Source organism: Cornus florida, unplaced genomic scaffold (assembly GCF_030987335.1).
Source record: "Cornus florida cultivar Cherokee Brave unplaced genomic scaffold, ASM3098733v1 CherokeeBrave_3.0.0_Hap2_Chr10, whole genome shotgun sequence".
Taxonomy (NCBI): domain Eukaryota; kingdom Viridiplantae; phylum Streptophyta; class Magnoliopsida; order Cornales; family Cornaceae; genus Cornus; species Cornus florida.
In genome coordinates this window covers 69,106,720-69,126,124 of record NW_026775580.1, presented here as the reverse complement: position 1 = coordinate 69,126,124, position 19,405 = coordinate 69,106,720, and the positions used below count along the sequence as shown (strand labels likewise).

The 19,405-nt window shown below is 37.7% G+C and overlaps 2 pseudogenes; one reads left to right on the top strand and one right to left on the bottom strand.

The window, feature by feature from the left end:
• The first annotated feature begins 3,491 nt into the window (after positions 1 to 3,491).
• On the top strand, positions 3,492 to 3,590 carry LOC132280423 (small nucleolar RNA R71; annotated as a pseudogene).
• Positions 3,591 to 9,947: 6,357 nt separating this feature from the next.
• LOC132280381 (small nucleolar RNA R71) lies at positions 9,948 to 10,046 on the bottom strand (annotated as a pseudogene).
• Between the last annotated feature and the right edge of the window lie 9,359 nt (positions 10,047 to 19,405).

The window sequence follows — 19,405 nt, the reverse complement described above, 5'->3', positions numbered from 1 at the left end:
CTCTCAAGATTGATCGAAGATACTAGTTCGATCGATTGAACTGTGTGACGTTGAAAACTCAAAGGTCACAGATCTGTGACCTTGGAAGCATGGGGCCCACACGAACGTGTTCGTGGACCCATCAACACAACAAATCACCCAATCCCATCACAAATCAAGGCCCATACTCCAAGAAATTTAAACAAATCTCAAAAATATATACACACATATACATATATATATATAAATGCTTCAAGCTTCAACAATGGAGGATTTTGTCATGTATATAGCATGTATTCAACATATAAAGCATGTATGCACAAGATTGAAGCTTAAATCATGAGGGACATTCTCGGATCTTACCTCAAACAATGAGAGAAGTATAGATGTGGAAGAGTGGAGGTGAATCCGAGAAGGGAGAGAGAGATTGATGCTTAAATGTTCGCAGGAAAGCTTCGACGGAGATGGTGAAGTGGTTGGATAGAGACGGCAATGAAGAGAGGTCAAGGTTTTGAGGATGAGGGTGAGTTAGATTGATCTTTGCAATCGATCTTACAAACCCTTGGTTCTATTTTTAAAAACATTCCCGACAGAGTTCGATCGATCGAACTCAACTGTGATCGATCGAACTTTGATGAACTCTCTTCAAAGTTTTTTTTTTTTTTTTTTATCAAATTAAATTGAATAAACACTTAATAATTAAAAATTAATTAAGATATATTAGGATTTTTGAAAACTTTTTTGAAAAATAAAATAAAATAATAAAATAAAATGAAAATAAAATAAAGTAAAATGAAATAAAATAAAATAAAAATGAAAATATTTTTGGATTTTTGAAAATTTGAAAAGTCAAAATAATGAAATGAAGATTGAGATCGATCGAAACAGAGAGCAAAAATATGCAGGTTTTTGGCTTAGAAAATTGGCAAAGTGTTGGAACATGAGATCGATCGAACTGGAAAGTTGGATCGATCGAAGAACTTTCAGATCGATCTAGAAATGTTTCGAACGATGGGACAGAGAGGTGATTTGGATGCAGGTTTCTGCAGGTCGAAATTTTTTCTAAGTGTTGGATGCAGAATGGAGTTCGATCGATCGAACTCAAGTTTGAGATCGATCGAACTATGCAGAATCCTTAATAATGACATGAAAGCCTATGCAATCCTCACCAAAGTTCCTTGAAATGCATATGAACCAAAAATAAGTATCCAGACTTCGCAAGAAATGAAATGAAAGATAGAAATGGGGGAGGAATAGGGTTTTGACACCATATGAATGCTTTTGCTAGTCTTTAACGTCTCTAACAAGACATTGGACTTTTTTAGCCTGGATGAAAGATCTTATAATGTATCCCCTCCTTATTGGGGTGATAGAGGCTTTGAACTTCTCCCAACAAATGGTTCTTTAAAGATCTTGTTGGATTAAGCTCAAAAGAAATCTTTGGTCCCTTGTTTATACAATAATGACCTTTGAGCTTCCATGCCCTTTCAAAGCAGAGTTTGAAACAAGACATTTAGAATACAAGGTTGAAGATGATCCTTTAGAAGTTTTGGTTTTACACAAAAGCTCATTTCTTTGGCATTGAAGATCATGACATTCATCAACAACATTAACTTCTCCCTCATATTTGTCAAATGAATTGGGTGTGGGATTAAAGATATTCAACTTCACCTTCATATAGCCAAATGAGATCTTCATTATCCCTATCCTATAATTGATGTTGGCATTAGTGGTTGCCAAGAAGGACGGCCAAGGATAACTGGAATTTGGCTCTTAGGATTGGGAACCGGTTCCGTGTCTATGACAATGAAATCAACCGGGAAGAAGAGTTTGTCAATCTTTATCAAAACATCCTCAATTATACCCCCAGGCTTCTTAATGGATCAGTCGGCAAGTAGTAAAACTAACGACGTCGGTTTCAATTCACCTAAGCCCAATTTGACATAAACCGAGTATGGAAGAAGGTTAACACTTGCTCCTAAGTCAAGAAGTGCTCGATTAATGATACGATCACCAATAATGCATGATGTAGTGGGTGAACCGGGGTCCTTAAACTTTGGAAGAGTGCTATGTTGCAAAATTGAGCTTACTTGCTCAGTCAAAACCACTTTTCTTGGTGCTTGGCTCTTGTTCTTCCGCTTTTGGGTGCACAAGTCTTTCAAGAATTTGGCATAAACCGGAATTTGCTTGATTGCATCTAATAGTGGAAGATTAACTTTCACTTGCCTAAACATTTCCATGATTTCATTGGTTTTTGCCTTTTGCTTGTCTTTTGAAATGGATCATTTTAAGGCATCCGAAAATGGAACCTTTGGTTCAAACACTTTTTCAAAATTTTCTTTTGAACTCTCTTCAACACAAGAAGTTTTCAAATCATTTTTCAATAAAACCTTTTTAACATCATTTTTCAAAACTTCTTTTTCAAACACATCTTTCAAGACTTTCTCATTTACAAGGTCATGTATATGTAATGAAAGAGGAATGGGATGTGAAACGGGACGGGTGACAACTTGAGGTTGCACCGGTTCACTCTCTTCATTGGACATTCTAACTTGATTGTCCACAATCCTACCACTCCGCAAGGTAGTCACCGCATTAACATGTTCAATGGTGTGGCCTTCCGATGAGGAATGGGTTTCCACAACATATTGTTGCTTAGGTGGGGCATTTATAGGCATCTTTCCCTTCTCTCTTGCATTGAGAATGCTAGCTATTTGCCTTACTTGTGTTTCTAGCTTCGCAATAGATTGAGAGTGAGAATGAAGTAATTCATTGTTAGCCTCTAAAGTGCCCAAAGCATTCAAAACTTTCTTTTCACAGGCGGGACTTCTAGTATTACCTTGGGAATAATATTGGTTGGGAAAATGACAATTAGCAAATTGATTCCCTTGTGATTGATAGGGTCTATAACCTTGGGATCCTTGGTTTTGAAGTGGAGGTGGAATGTACTTCCCTTGAAAACCGCCTTGGGAAGGGTTTGAGCCCTCTCCTTGGTTTTTCCAAGAGAAATTCGGATGATTCCTCCAACTTGGATTATAATGAGTACCATAAGGATTGTTCCCTTGGTTCACAAAAGCCGCATTGACTTGTTCATTAGGTTCACTTTGCACTTGTCCGTGAGGACAATGAGAAGTAGAATGAAGAACACTAGAACAAGTCATACATGTTTCATTTGATGCACGATGAGAATGGTTAGGGAAAGAAGATACTTGGTTCGCCGAGTTTTGGTTAATCAAAAATTGATCAAACCTTTGAGACAAGACTTCATTTCGGTGGCTATTTCATTTGAATGGTCAACTTGATGTAAGCCAACACTCTTCCTACCTTGTGAATTTCTACTATTCTTGGATGATAGTGTTCTATGCAAAGAATTTTCACTCATGCTCTCATAGAGACGCCACACGTCATCCTCATGCCTATCAATGTATGAGCCACCCATGGAAGCATCAACCATACCCTTATAGTTGTCCGATAAGCTCTCAAAGAAGTATTGAACTAATTACCATTTGGGCATGTCATGATGTGGACACTTCCTAAGCAATTCATTGAAGCGTTCCTATGCCTCATGAAACGTTTCTCTATACCTATGTGAAAATTCTTGAATTGAGGTTCTCATGGCATTGGTCTTAGAAACTGGATAGTACTTCTTCAAGAACTCTTGTTGCATTTCTGCCCAAGAAGTGATTGAAAAGGGCCTAAGATTGTTAAACCAATACTTTGCCTTGTCTTTTAAGATGAATGGAAAAAGTTTGAGTCTTAAAACCTCTTCCGGCATGTCCGTATATTTTACAGTGGAACATACTTTAAGAAACTCATCCAAATGCTTGTAAGGTTCTTCACTTGGAAGTCCATAATAGTTAGGAAGCATTTGAATGGTTTGTGGCTTAATTTTACAGTGGAACATACTTTAAGAAACTCATCCAAATGCTTGTAAGGTTCTTCACTTGGAAGTCCATAATAGTTAGGAAGCATTTGAATGGTTTGTGGCTTAATTTCATAATGACGTTCTCTAAAAGGAGGCAATTGGATACATGTAGGTGCATTATACTCATTAGGCACATAATGGTCTCTTAAAGCAAGAGGTGGATTAGCTACTTGAGATGCAACATGAACACCTTGGTTTTGAATTCCTTGATTGTCGATGGGCGATTGTGGAGCATACATTGGCCTTGGCATTCCATATGGAACTTGGCCTTGTTGTTGTGGTGGTTGGTGAATGAATGGCCTAGGCATGCCTAATGGTACTTGTTTATTCTCATTGTGCACATTGGGATGAAGGATACCTTGTTGGTCTATGTGACTAAGGTCCTCAACATGATTATCATTATGGTCATCCATTGAAAGATTGGTTTTATTTGAACTTCTTCTTCCCCTAGGATTTCTAACGATAGATTCAAGATGCAAATCAAGAGGGACAAGAGTTGGTCTCAATGAATGACGTCCATGCATGCACAATGCAAAACACAATAAACACAAAGAATGACAAACACTATACCTTCACAATAATGCAATTAGACTTCTTCCACAAACATTTAATTCATACTCCCATGCTTTAACAATAATGATGCAAGACAATTAAAAATAAGCCTCCACGCGAGCCGACGATTTAACTAAGGGATTGAGTAAAGAAAATCTCACAAAGGTCCTTTAGCACTTCAACTCCAAATTTAAAGCTTAGCTTAGCAATTTTTAGAATTTTTAGCTTTTTACTTTCTTTGCTTGCTTGAATTGAATGCTAAATGGCTCCTTTGCTTGCTTCCTCTCCAACAATTTACCTAGTTAAGTAAGAATAACACAATAAGTAACCAAAAAAATAAAATAAAAATAAAGATAAAGTAAAGACACGATCAAAAGAGTACTAATCCTAGTCAATTTTGCCAAATCTAATCAATAAATCCCCGGCAATGGGGCCAAAAACTATACATACTTAAAGCCCTAGATGTGCACAAAATAATGCACAACACTTTGAGTTTGGAGAATAGTGTCAAGTGGGCATCATACTTAAATTTATAAATCGCTTAACACCTATACTATGTAATATGAGTGAGAAGGGATCGTCTCAAGGGATTATGAGGATCGAGCAATGTCGTGGAATCACAATTAGAGCTAGTAGGTCGAATGATCAAACAATTGGTTGGTTGGTTGATTAAAGAGCAACTAAATTAAACTAAGTAATAGCAAAAGAGTGTAATTAAGAGTAAGTAGGAGAAAGAGAGAGATCTTGGGGTTTAGAGATCACCACTAAGCAATGTATTTCTATATCATTGACAAGTGATTAATGAGGGCAAATGGTGTGTTGTAATATTGGTGTGTGTGTGTTTGGTTGATTCAACAAGCAAGGATGACTAGTTAAGCATGTATTGTCTAAACATCATGTGAGAGGCACAATATATCTAAGCAATGAAGCATATATTGTCTAAACAACATGTGAAAGGCACAATAAATCAAAACAAGTCATTAATCCTTTCATTAGCTCACAATCCAAATACAACACAAGGATAGAGACATATGCTACTTGTATTCAAAAGCTTGGATCATCAAACAACAAGCATAGATTGTCCTCCCATTTAACACTACACTACAACTACACTACATCTACACTACTAGCATGAAAATAAACTAGGGGAGAGGCACAATCCATCAAGAGATAAGCATGAACCATCAAGAGAATTATAAGAGCATTCCTTTAAGCACTATGTTTTGACAATCTTCAAATCTATAGCACCAATACACATAGACATGCATCAATAACACAAAATCTAGAGACAAGCACATGAACATCTATTCTAGCATACATAGATATATGGGTAGAATGAAATGACCAATTGGAAGCATTAAACCACATAAATCATTGAATAAACAAGATCTATATATATATCAAAATGTCAAAACATCAATTACAACACTAATCCCTCAATAATACACAAGATTAAGATATAGAAGCATGCTTGGGGCTAACTCTAGCCCCAAGAGGATGTTTAGCCACTTATGGTGATGATGCTTCAACCCTCAAGGTCTAATTCCATGGTTGAAATCTGCTCCTTGTTGATGAAGAACTGCTATGGTGTCTCTAGCCTCCTCTTCCTCTGAGCTTGCTCTCCAAGAGATGATATGAAAATAATGTTGGCTCCCCTTGTAAAAAACAATCCTTATCCTTATATAGGTAGGTCAAAATGACACCCAAAATGAGCTGGGGTCGTGCACACAATATTCCCTAATGATTGGATAAAGGACAACTTTCAATGAGATGGAATTTTAAATTTTTCGCACTGGAAGAAGTTCGATCAATCGAACCTTAGTCTTGGATCGATCAAAAGTAAGTGAGATCGATCGAATTTAGGCTGGATCGATCCAACTGGCTGAGCTTCTTGGAAAAAGACAAATCCGGGATATATATGGAAGATATTTATGGGAAAAGGACAAAAGTGGTTAGTGGGTGGTACAACTGTGGATATGATCAATCATTTGAATAAGGACAAAAGTGTTCGATCGATCGAAGGATGGTGTTGGATCGATCGAACTTTTGGAACTTTATGCTTTTGGGTCAAGGCTTGGATCTATCTTGAAGTGCTGAGATCAATCATTGTTCGATCGATCGAACCTTGAACTTGGATAGATCGAACTTTGCTGCTTGCCACCTTTGGCTTCATTTGCTTCCTTTTTTTTCTCCACTTTGCTCCTTTCTTTGTTTAATCCCAGAATTGCTTCAATTAAGCTCTTATTTGGTTGAGTTAGCTTATTTTCGGGATAAGTGCCCGAAAAAGGAAATAATACAAAATCAATCTAAAATGGTAAAGTAAGATAGATAAAGGTACTAGAATGCCTAAGCTTAAGGGGTATTAGAACACCTTTTGAAAAGTGCGTATTTAAACCCCTTAAGCTTAGACATTCTAGTACCTTTATATATCTTACTTTACCGTTTTAGATTGATTTCATATTATTTCCTCTTTCAGGCATTTATCCCGAAAATAAGCTAACTCAGCCAAATAAGAGCTTAATTGAAGCAATTCTGGGATTAAACAAAGAAAAGAGCAAAGTGGAGAAAGAAGGAAGCAAATGAAGCCAAAGGTGGGAAGCAGCAAAGTTTGATCAATCCAAGTTCAAGGTTCGATCGATCGAACAATGATCGATCTTAGCACTTCAAGATAGATGCAAGCTTAGACCCAAAAGTATAAAGTCCAGAAGTTCGATCGATCCAACACCATCCTTCGATCGATCGAACACTTTTGTCCTTATTTAAATGATTGATCCTATCCACAGCTGTACCACCCACTAACCACTTTTGTCATTTTCTCATAAATATCTCTCCAAAATATTTTCTGATTTGTCTTTTCCCAAAAAGCTCAACCAGTTGGATCAATCTAGCTTAAGTTCGATAAATCTCAGCCAGTTCGATCGATCCAAGTCCAAGGTTCAATCGATCGAACTTCCTCTAGTGCGAAAAAGTTAAAATTCCAGCTTATACAATCTGTCCTCTATCCCATCATTAGAGAATATTCTTTGCACGACCCCAGCTCATTTTGTGTGCCACTTGACCTACCTATAAAAGGAATATGATGCATTTTTTGAGCATATAGACTATTATAGGGTTTAATCTCTTGGAGAGGAAGTTTAGAGGAGGAGGAGGCTAGAGACACCATTAGAGTTCTTCATCAACAAAGAGCAGATTTCAACCATGGAGTTAGCCCTTGAGGGTTGGAGCAACATTACCATGAGTGGCTAGACATCCTCTTAGGACTAGAGTTAGCCCCAAACATGCTTTCTATATCTTAATCTTGTGTATTATTGAGGTATTAGTGTTGTAATTAATGTTTTGACACTTTGATATATTTAGATCTTGTTTATTCAATGATTTATGTGGTTTAATGCTTCCAAATGATAATTTCATTCTATCCATATGTCTATGTATGCTAGAATAGATGTTCATGTGCTTGTCTCTAGATTTTGTGTTATTGATGCATGTCTATGTGTATTGATGCTATAGATTTAGAGATTGTCAAAACATAGTGCTTAAATGAATGCTTTTGTGATTCTCTTGATGGTTCATACTTATTTCTTGATGGATTGTGCCTCTCTCTTAGTTTATTTTCATGCTAGTAGTGTAGATATAGTATAGTTGTAGTGTAGTGTTAAATGGGAGGACAATCTATGCTTATTGTTTGATGATCCAAGCTTTTGAATGTAAGTAGTATATGTCTCTAACCTTGTGTTGTATTTGGATTGTGAGCTTAATGAAAGGATTAATGACTTGTTTTAATCTATTGTGCCTTTCACATGTTGTTTAGACAATATATGCTTCATTGCTTAGATATATTGTGTCTTTCACATGATGTTTAAACAATACATGCTTAACTAGTCATCCTTACTTGTTGAATCAACTAAACACATACACACACCAATATTGCAACACACCATTTGCCCTTATTAATCACTTGTCAATGATATAGAAATGCATTGCATGGTGGTGATTTCTAAACCCCAAGATCTCTTTCTCTTACTTACTCTTAATTGCATTCTTTTGCTATCACTTAGTTTAATTTAGTTACTCTCTAATCAACCAACCAACCAATTGTTTGATCACTCGACCTATTAGCCCTAATAACAATTCCACAATATTGCTCGATCCTCATAATCCCTTGGGACAATCCCTACTCGCCCTAGCTATATTTATAGTGAAAGGTAGTAGTGGCTTCTATAAATGTAAAACTCTTGGCCCTCGCCTTAATACACACTCTTAAGCTTTTGGTAAGACGACGAAGCCACCAAGTTTTTGGCGCCGCTGTCGGGGATTGATTGATTAGATTTGGCAACGTCGGATTTGTGGAATTGATTAAGATTTATACTCTTTTGATCATGTCTTTACCTTACTTCTATTTTTCTTGTTGGTTACTTATTGTATTGATTACTTGATTAGGTGCATTGTTGGAGAAGAAGCAAGCAAAGGAGCCATCGAGCATTTAATTCAAGTAAGCAAAGAAAGTAAAAAGCTAAAAATTCTAAAAAATTGCTAAGCTAAGCTTTAAATTTTGAGTTGAAGTGCTAAAGGACATTTGTGAGACTTCCTTACTCAATCCCTTAGTTAAATCGTCGACCTGCGTGGAGGCTTATTTTTAATTGTCTTGCATCATTGTTGTAAAGCATGGGAGTATGAATTAAGTGTTTGTGGAAGAAGTCTAATTGCATTGTTGTGAAGGCATAGTGTTTTTCATTCTTTGTGTTTCTTTATGTTTTGCATTGTGCATGCATGGGCGTCGTTCATTGAGACCAACTCTTGTCCCTCTTGATTTGCATCTTGAATCTATCGTTAGAAATCCTAGGGGAAAAAGAAGTTCAAATAGAGGCAATCTATCAATGGATGACCATAATGACAATCATGTTGAGGACCTTGGTCACATAGACCAACAAGGTATCCTTTATCCCAATGTGCACAATGAGAACATACAAGTACCATTAGGCATGCCTAGGCCATTCATTCACCAACCACTATAACAACAAGGCCAAGTTCCATATGGAATGCCAAGGCCAATGTATGCTCCACAGCCTCCTATCAACAATCAAGGAATTCAAAACCAAGGTGTTCATGTTGCACCTCAAGTAGCTAATCCACCTTTTGCTTTAAGAAACCATTATGTGCCTAATGAGTATAATGCACCTACATGCATCCAATTATTTAGAGCACATCATTATGAAATTAAGCCACAAACCATTCAAATACTTCCTAACTATCATGGACTTCCAAGTGAAGAACCTTACAAGCATTTGGATGAGTTTCTTGAAGTATGTTCCACTGTAAAATATACGGACATACTGGAAGAGGTTTTAAGACTCAAACTTTTTCCATTCACCTTAAAAGACAAGGCAAAGTATTGGTTTAACAATCTTAAGCCTTTTTCAATCACTTCTTGGGCAGAAATGCAACAAGAGTTCTTGAAGAAGTATTATCCGGTTTCTAAGACCAATGCCATGAGAACCTCAATTTGAGAATTTTCACATGGGGATGGAGAAACGTTTCATGAGGCATAGGAACGCTTCAATGAATTGCTTAGGAAGTGTCCACATCATGACATGCCCAAATGGCAATTAGTTCAATATTTCTTTGAGAGCTTGTCGGACAACTATAAAGGCATGGTTGATGCTTCCATGGGAAGCTCATACATTGATTGGCATAAGGATGACGTGTGGCGTCTCTATGAGAGCATGAGTGAAAATTCTTTGCATAGAACACTATCATCTAAGAATGGTAGAAATTCACAAGGTAGAAAGAGTGTTGGCTTACATCAAGTTGACTATTCAAATGAAATAGCCGCCGAAATGAAGTCTTTATCTCAAAGGTTTGATCAGTCTTTTATTAACCAAAACTCGGCGAACCAAGTATCTTTTTTCCCTAACCATTCTCATTGTACATCAAATAAAAAATGTATGACTTGTTCTAGTGTTCTTCATTCTACTTCTCATTGTCCTCACGGACAAGTGCAAAGTGAACCTAATGAACAAGTCAATACAGCTTTTGTGAACCAAGGGAACAATCCTTATAGTATTCATTATAATCCAAGTTGGAGGAATCATCTGAATTTCTCTTGGAAAAACCAAGGGGAGGGCTCAAACCCTTCCCAAGGCGGTTTTCAAGGGAAGTACATTCTACCTCCACTTCAAAACCAAGGATCCTAAGGTTATAGACCTTATCAATCGCAAGGGAATCAATTTGTTAATTCTCATTTTCCCAACCAATCTTATTCCCAAGGTAATACTAGAAGTCCCACCTTTGAAAAGAAAGTTTTGAATGCTTTAGGCACTTTAGAGGCTAACAATGAATTACTTCATTCTCACTCTCAATCTATTGCGAAGCTAGAAACACAAGTAAGGCAAATAGCTAGCATTCTCAATGCAAGAGAGAAGGGAAAGATGCCTATAAATGCCCCACCTAAGCAACAATATATTGTGGAAACCCATTCCTCATCGGAAGGCCACACCATTGAACATGTTAATGCGGTGACTACCTTGCGGAGTGGTAGGATTGTGGATAATCAAGTTGGAATGTCCAATGAAGAGAGTGAATCGGTGTAACCTCAAGTTGTCACCCGTCCCGTTTCATATCCCATTCCTCCTTCATTGCATATACGTGATCTTGTAAATGAGAAAGTTTTGAAAGATGAGTTTGAAAAAGAAATTTTGAAAAATGATGTTGAAAATCTTTTGTTGAAAAATGATTTGAAAACTTCTTGTGTTGAAGAGAGTTCAAAAGAAAATTTTGAAAAAGTGTTTGAACCAAAAGTTCCATTTCCGGATGCCTTAAAAGGATCCATTTCAAAAGACAAGCAAAAGGCAAAAACCAATGAAATCATGGAAATGTTTAGGCAAGTGAAAGTTAATCTTCCACTATTGGATGCAATCAAGCAAATTCTGGTTTATGCCAAATTCTTGAAAGACTTGTGCTCCCAAAAGCTGAAAAACAAGAGCCAAGCACCAAGAAAAGTGGTTTTAACCGAGCAAGTAAGCTCAATTTTTCAACATAATATTCTTCCAAAGTTTAAGGACCCTGGTTCACCCACTACATCATGCATTATTGGTGATCATATCATTAATCGGGTGCTTTTTGACTTAGGAGCAAGTGTTAACCTTCTTTCATACTCGGTTTTTGTCAAATTGGGCCTAGGTGAATTGAAACCGACGTCGGTAGTTTTACAACTTGCCGACCGATCCATTGAGAAGCCTAGGGGTATAATTGAGGATGTTTTGATAAAAATTGATAAATTCTTCTTCCCGATTGATTTCGTTGTCATAGACATGGAACCTGTTCCTAATTCTAAGAGCCAAATTCCCGTTATCCTTGGCCGTCCTTTCTTGGCAACCGCTAATGCCAACATCAATTGTAGGACGGGGATAATAAAGATCTCATTTGGCCACATGAAGGTGAGGTTAAATATCTTTAATCCCATACCCAATTCATTTGACAGATATGAAGGAGAGGTTAGTGTTGTAGATAAATGTCATGATCTTCAATGTCAAGGAAATGAGCTTTTGTGTAAGATCAAAACTTCCAAAGGATCATCTTCAACCTTGCATTCTAAAAATCTTGTTTCAAACTCTTGCTTTAAAAGGGCATGGAAGCCCAAAGGTTGTGATTGCATAGACAAGGGACCAAAGATTTCTTTTGAGCTTAATCCAACAAATTCTTCAAAGAACCATTTGTTGGGTGGAGTTCAAAGCATCTATCACCCCAACAAGGAGGGGATGCATTATAAGATCTTCGATCCGGGCTAAAAGAGCCCAATGTCTTGCTAGAAACGTTAAAGACTAGCAAAAGCATTCGTAAGGTGTCAAAACCCTATTCCTCCCCCATTTCTATCTTTCATTTCATTTCTTGCGAAGTTTAGATACTTGTTTTTGGCTCATATGCATTTCAAGGAACTTGGGTGAGGATTGCATAAGCTTTCATGACATTATTGAGCATTCTGCATAGTTCGATCGATCTAATATCACCCTTCGATCGATCAAACTCCATTCTGCATCCAACACTTGGAAATATTTCGACCTGCAGAAACCTACATCCAAATCACCTCTCTGTCCCATCGTTCGAACTAACTCTTAGATCGATCAAGAGACCTTCGATCAATCCAACTTCAAAGTTCGATCGATCTCATTATTGAACACTTAGAAAAATTTTAAGCCTGCATCAACCTGCATATTTTAGCTCTCTGTCTGATCGATCGAAACAATCCAAGATCGATTAAGAAGTTCTTCAGTCGATCCAACTTCCAAGTTCGATCGATCTCATATTCCAACACTTAGCCAATTTTTTGAGCCAAAAACCTGCATATTTTTGCTCTATGTCTGATCGATCGAACTCTTGTTTCGATCGATCTCAGTCTTCATTTCATTATTTAAATTTTATTTTGACTTTTCAAACTTTCAAAAATCCAAAAATATTTTCACTTTTATTTTATTTTCATTTTATTTTATTTTTATTTTTATTTTATTTTCATTTTATTTTATTTTATTTTCAAAATGTTTTCAAAAATTCAAAAATATTCTATTTTTAATTATTAGTGTTTATTCAATTAAATTTAATTTAAAAAAAAAACCAAAAATATTTTATTTTACTTTTTTTCCATTTTTTAATTTTAATTTTGCAATTTTCAAAAATTTCAAAAATCCAAAAATACTTTGAAGAGAGTTCATTAAAGTTCGATCGATCACAATTGAGTTTAATAGATCGAACTCTGTCAGGAATATTTTTTAAAAATAGAATCGAGGGTTCTCAAGATCGATCATTTAGATCGATCTCACCCTCTCTGTAAACCCTTGTTTCCCTCTCTGCGCCGTCGTGCACCCATCATCTTCCCCTTCTCTAGCAAGCCCTCCGGTGTCATCAAGCTTCCCGAATCACTTTCTCTCATCTCGATTTCATCTCTCCCTCTTCATCTCCAATTTTCTCTTCGGTTGAGGTAAGAACCGAGATCTACTTTGAAACTTGATTTGATTTATTGCATACATGTTCTATATATTTGATTTAAAATGCTTAAATGATCAAATCCACCATTGTTGAGCTTCGAAGCATTGTATATCCATATATATATATATGTGTGTTGCTTCGTGTATATATTTTGCATATTTTCGGATTTTGATCTCATATTGGGAGTTTGGGCCTCGTTCAATGATGGGGATTTGTTGATTTGATGTGTTGTTGGGCCCACGAACACGTTCGTGTGGGCCCCATCCTTCCAAGGTCATAGATCTGTGACTTTTGAGTTTTTAACGTCGCACAGTTCGATCGATCGAACTTGTATCTCCGATCGATCTTGAGAGATCGATCGAACTCATGTCTCCGATCGATCGAAGTAGTGAGATCGATCTCACTTACTTTCGATCGATCCAACTTTTGTGATCGATCTCACTTCTTTTTATGATCGATCAAACTTCACAGATCTCACACACACACTTCATTCATCATATCTTATGTTCATGCTATCTTATCTATGCCTAATGCCTGTGATATTCCGCATTGGATGCATTTCATACTTACATTGTTTAGCATGTTTCATATTCTACCACTTGCATAAATTCATGTCATATTTGTTTTGTCTAGTTTACTTGACATACATGTTTTTATTTCATGCTTAAAAATTTCTTATTCTGGTACTAACTCCCATTGCAAGTTTTTCTTTTTCTTTTTGCAGGCCATGGTTAAGAGGAAGACCATTGCCAACAAGCAACACGGGCCTACCCGACATATTAGGCCACGGACAGAGGAGCCAGCAGAGCCCTCTTATGTACAGCGGGAGCCAGCACAGGCTACCCCACCTCAGTCACCATCTCATGAGCCTGAGGATGACCACATACCATCCACCTCTGCGGCTCATCCTGCTTTCACTCCATCACCATCTCCACCGCATCATGGAGCTGAGCATTCACATCTACTAGCTCAGCCTGCTCAGCCAGCTCATCTGGGGCGTGATAGGCCCATGCCTCGATATGCGCATATGACGTTAGACCATGAGTTAGAGTTCAACACGGCCTTCTTCTCTAGATCAGTGCTAACCCGATCCGCCTACCATAATATTATTCAGAGGGGCCTAGCGACTATTTTTGCCCCCGTTACAGAGCCGGTTTACCCACGGCTGATTCGGTTGTTCTACCAGAACCTCTGACCATCACCGCGTACCACAGCCGAGATGGTTACTTCTGTCGATGGCCATCCGATTACCATCACAGTGGACTCTTTAGCCCACTTTTGCCGCTGTCCACACAGATGTCCTCCAGAGCTTCAGGACACATATTCGAGGCTATTCAGGCCTTCCTATGTCGACATGGCAATTTTTCTCATAGGTCACCATGCTAGTGGCGAGACTTTCGCTACCCGGACATTTCTTCCAGATGACCTTTGGTTTACTAATTCCGTTCTCTATCGGAATATATACATGGCCGGGCACAAGACTCAAAAGAGAGGCGATTATCTGACAGCCCTTTACTCCTTCTACACCGGGTACTGGGTGTCTATTCCTGCGCTCATCTAGAGCGTGATGAGGAAGCTGTATGACGAGTACATCAGCAAGGAGACACCCGGATGGGCTAAGTCTCTTCCCTTCAGCCACCTCATCACCCAGATTCTCATAGATCAGCGCTACCCCATCTATCCTCGGGAGCACCCCGAGAGAGGTTCCTATCACTTCTTCAGGAAGGATTGGAACAAGACCTACCGTTCCATTATTACCAGGCTACAGGACCACGCGGTAGTGGCGGCAGTGGAGTTAGAATTAGAGGACGCACAGGCACAGGCATAGGCCCAAGCACAGGCACCGGCACCAGCAGACGCAGTAACATCACATCCCGCAGCGGACAATGCACCAGTCGATCTAGCTGCCGAGCATTTAGACATAGACTTAGAGTGCCCTACAGACGACGCAGAGCAGGACTCTCCAGCCAGGTCGCCCATTTATGAGAAGGAGCAGACTCAGGAGCTTTGTTCTGATTTATCTATGCTTGAGACTCCAGATATGGCCCCCGACTTTGGAGTACGCCTACAGATACTTGAGGATGCTGTTGTTGCCATCTGAGCTGATCTCACAGCCCACAGAGCTGATTTTGCTGCCTTCTGCACGGATGTCCTGACCATGTTCAGAGATTTATCCAGAGACATCTGCCGAGCCAGACCTGCCCATCCTACCTCATCCTCTTGAGCTCCCAGTCCTTTCTATCTTATGATCCCTCTCTCCTTTGATACTTTACTATTGTCACTGTACATTATTATTTTTACAGCCGGTCTGTCGGCTTTGATATTTTTGTTGTACCTGCACTTTATCTATTTTATATATCTGTTTTTGTTATGGATTTCATATGATTATATTCTCATATCTGTATGTTTGACTCCATTAGGTGCATCACAGTGACTTTAGTGAGAGAGTGCTACCCAATTTTTAGGACCACCCTTATACCTCTCTCATTTCTTTATCTGTTTATCCCATTTACACTTGCATGTCCACTATACACTGATTATCCCATTTTTTTATCTGATAAGTTTATCTAAGTGCCAATTTTTAGGACCGCAGTTCATCCCAAGTTTGGGGGGGCCATGCCACCCACTTCGGATACTTCAGTCCCGATCATTCTTGCTTAGTTGCACTGGTATACTCTTTCCTTTGTTCTCTTTGCACATTGAGGACATTGTGCCATTTAAGTTTGGGGGGAATGGTTCTTTACAGTGTTAGTTTTAAATTCAAAATTTTGAGCATAACTTGTGTATTTGAGGGCTATTTCTATGATTGGTCCATATGTAGCTATGATTTTGACCTTTTGAGGACTATATTGCTTAAAATTTAAAAATTATTTGACTTGAGAGTCCAATACTACTTGTATGCCTTATGAATGCCATTTAGGAGTAAATTTTTTGAAAAATTGATATCATGCTTGCACTTGTGGTTCACATCATCTTGATTTTGTGATTATTTTGAGATTCATTCTAGGATTCTACACTGGCACAGGTGCACACTAGCATTCATTTGTGGGGTACATGCTTTGTTGATTATTGAATTGGTTATATTCCAATTGGGCTAGTAGTGCATTGAAAGTTTTCATTTTTGATAAAGGTGGATGACAACCCCTTTTCACTAAGTAGCCGGGATTCTAGCCTCATCAAGCACTGAACTTCTCGTGCCGAAAGGTGGGGGGCCCGAACTCTAGGTTAATAATTGAATTAAAAAAAAAAAAAAGTGAGGACTTCTCCCAAAATGGTAAGAAGTGGGAAATGATTAGATAGTTGTTGTTTTGATTTATAGCCTAGTTGATTTGAGGTTGTTAGTCCATAGGGGTATTTGAATGCCTAATGCCCTAAAGTCGTCTGGTTTGGGAGTCATTGACCTAACGCTCGACCTCATGAATCGCTAGAAAGCTTAATAGATCAACACATTGCACCATACTTCCATCTTTCATCCTATAAAAAAATAAAAAAAAATTGAGTGAAAAGAATAAACGCACCTAGATGAATAAAGCTTTAATAAAATGTCCACTTTTTGTCTTGATGATCGGTATTAGATTTGTGTTCTAGTTTGAGAGTAAGGATGTGATTAATTCTTTAGTTGGCTAAGATAGCAACACATTTGATGCCGGTCCACTCAAAAGGATTCTAGAATTGTTTTGACTTGCATGATCATTTTCTTGATGTGTGGAGGACCATATTTGCTTACTTGATGTTGAGATTTTGGGCGATTGCTTAGAAAGAGTTGAAAAATTGCATACTTGAGGTAGTTTTCTCCCAATGCTTGTTTGCAATATTGGTGTCTCTTTTGAAAGAATAAGCTTAATGTTTGTGGGTACCATTTCTAGAAACCCTCACGAGACTTCACTCGTCCACTACGGGTAACCTAGGGGTTTAAAAGGCTTGTTGCATATGCTAAGTGCAATTGTGTTCCCTACGAAAGTGGCGTTATCCATTTATTATTTTCTAGATTCATACTTGTATAGTTGTTTATTTCATTCCTTTACTTTCTAGTTCATTGTTAGGGACTAGCAATATTTAAGTTTGGGGGTGTGATGAGCACTGAAAAGTGCGTATTTAAACCCCTTAAGCTTAGGCATTCTACTACCTTTATCTATTTTACTTTACTGTTTTAGATTGGTATCATATTATTTCCTTTTTCAGGCATTTATCCCAAAAATAAGCTAACTAAGCCAAATAAGAGCTTAATTGAAGCAATTCTGGGATTAAACAAAGAAAAGAGCAAAGTAGAGAAAGAAGGAAGCAAATGAAGCCAAATGTGGGAAGCAGCAAAGTTCAATCGATCCAAGTTCAAGGTTTGATCGATCGAACAATGATCGATCTCAGCACTTCAAGATAGATCCAAGCCTAGACCCAAAAGTATAAAGTCCAAAAGTTTGATCGATCCAACACCATCCTTCGATCGATTGAACACTTTTGTCCTTATTCAAATGATTGATCATATCCACAACTGTACCACCCACTAACCACTTTTATCCTTGTCCCATAAATATCTCTCCAAAATATCTCGGATTTGTCTTTTTCCAAAAAGCTGAACCAGTTGGATCGATCCAGCCTAAGTTCGATAGATCTCAGCCAGTTTGATCGATCCAAGTCTAAGGTTCGATCAATCGAACTTCCTCCAGTGCGAAAAAGTTACAATTCCAGCTTGTGTAATCTGTCCTCTATCCAATCATTAGTGAATATTCTTTGCACAACCCCAGCTCATTTTGTGTGCCACTTGAACTACCTATAAAAGGAATATGATGCACTTTTTGAGCATATAAACTATTATAGGGTTTAATCTCTTGGAGAGGAAGTTTAGAGGAGGATGAGGCTAGAGACACCATTGGAGTTCTTCATCAACAAGGAGCAGATTTCAACCATGGAGTTAGCCCTTGAGGGTTGGAGTAACATTACCATGAGTGGCTAGACATCCTCTTGGGGCTAGAGTTAGCCCCAAGCATGCTTTCTATATCTTAATCTTGTGTATTATTGAGGTATTAGTGTTGTAATTAATGTTTTGACACTTTGATATATTTAGATCTTGTTTATTCAATGATTTATGTGGTTTAATGCTTCCAATTGATCATTTCATTCTATCCATATGTCTATGTATGCTAGAATAGATGTTCATGTGCTTGTCTTTAGATTTTGTGTTATTGATGCATGTCTATGTGTATTGATGCTATAGATTTGGAGATTATGAAAACATAGTGCTTAAAGGAATGCTTTTGTGATTCTCTTGATGGTTCATACTTATTTCTTAATGGATTGTGCCTCTCCCCTAGTTTATTTTCATGCTAGTATTGTAGATGTAGTGTAGTTGTAGTGTAATGTTAAATGGGAGGATAATCTATGCTTGTTGTTTGATGATCTAAGTTTTTGAATACAAATAGTATATGTCTCTAACCTTGTGTCATATTTGGATTGTGTGCTTAATGAAAGGATTAATGACTTGTTTTGATCTATTGTACCTTTCACATGTTGTTTAGACAATATATACTTCATTGCTTAGACATATTGTGCCTTTCACATGATGTTTAGACAATACATACTTAACTAGTCATCCTTGCTTGTTGAATCAACTAAACACACACACACACACACCAATATTGCAACACACCATTTGCCCTCATTAATCACTTGTCAATGATATAGAAATGCATTGCTTAGTGGTGATCTCTAAACCCTAAGATCTCTCTCTCTTACTTACTCTTAATTGCATGCTTTTGCTATCACTTAGTTTAATTTAGTTGCTCTCTAATCAACCAACCAACCAATTGTTTGATTACTCGACCTACTAGCCCCAATAACGATTCCACAACATTGTTCGATCCTCATAATCCCTTGGGACGATCCCTGCTCGCCCTAGCTATATTTATAGTTAAAGGTAGTAGTGGCTTCTTTAAATGTAAAACTCTTGGCCCTTACCTTATTATACACTCTTAAGCT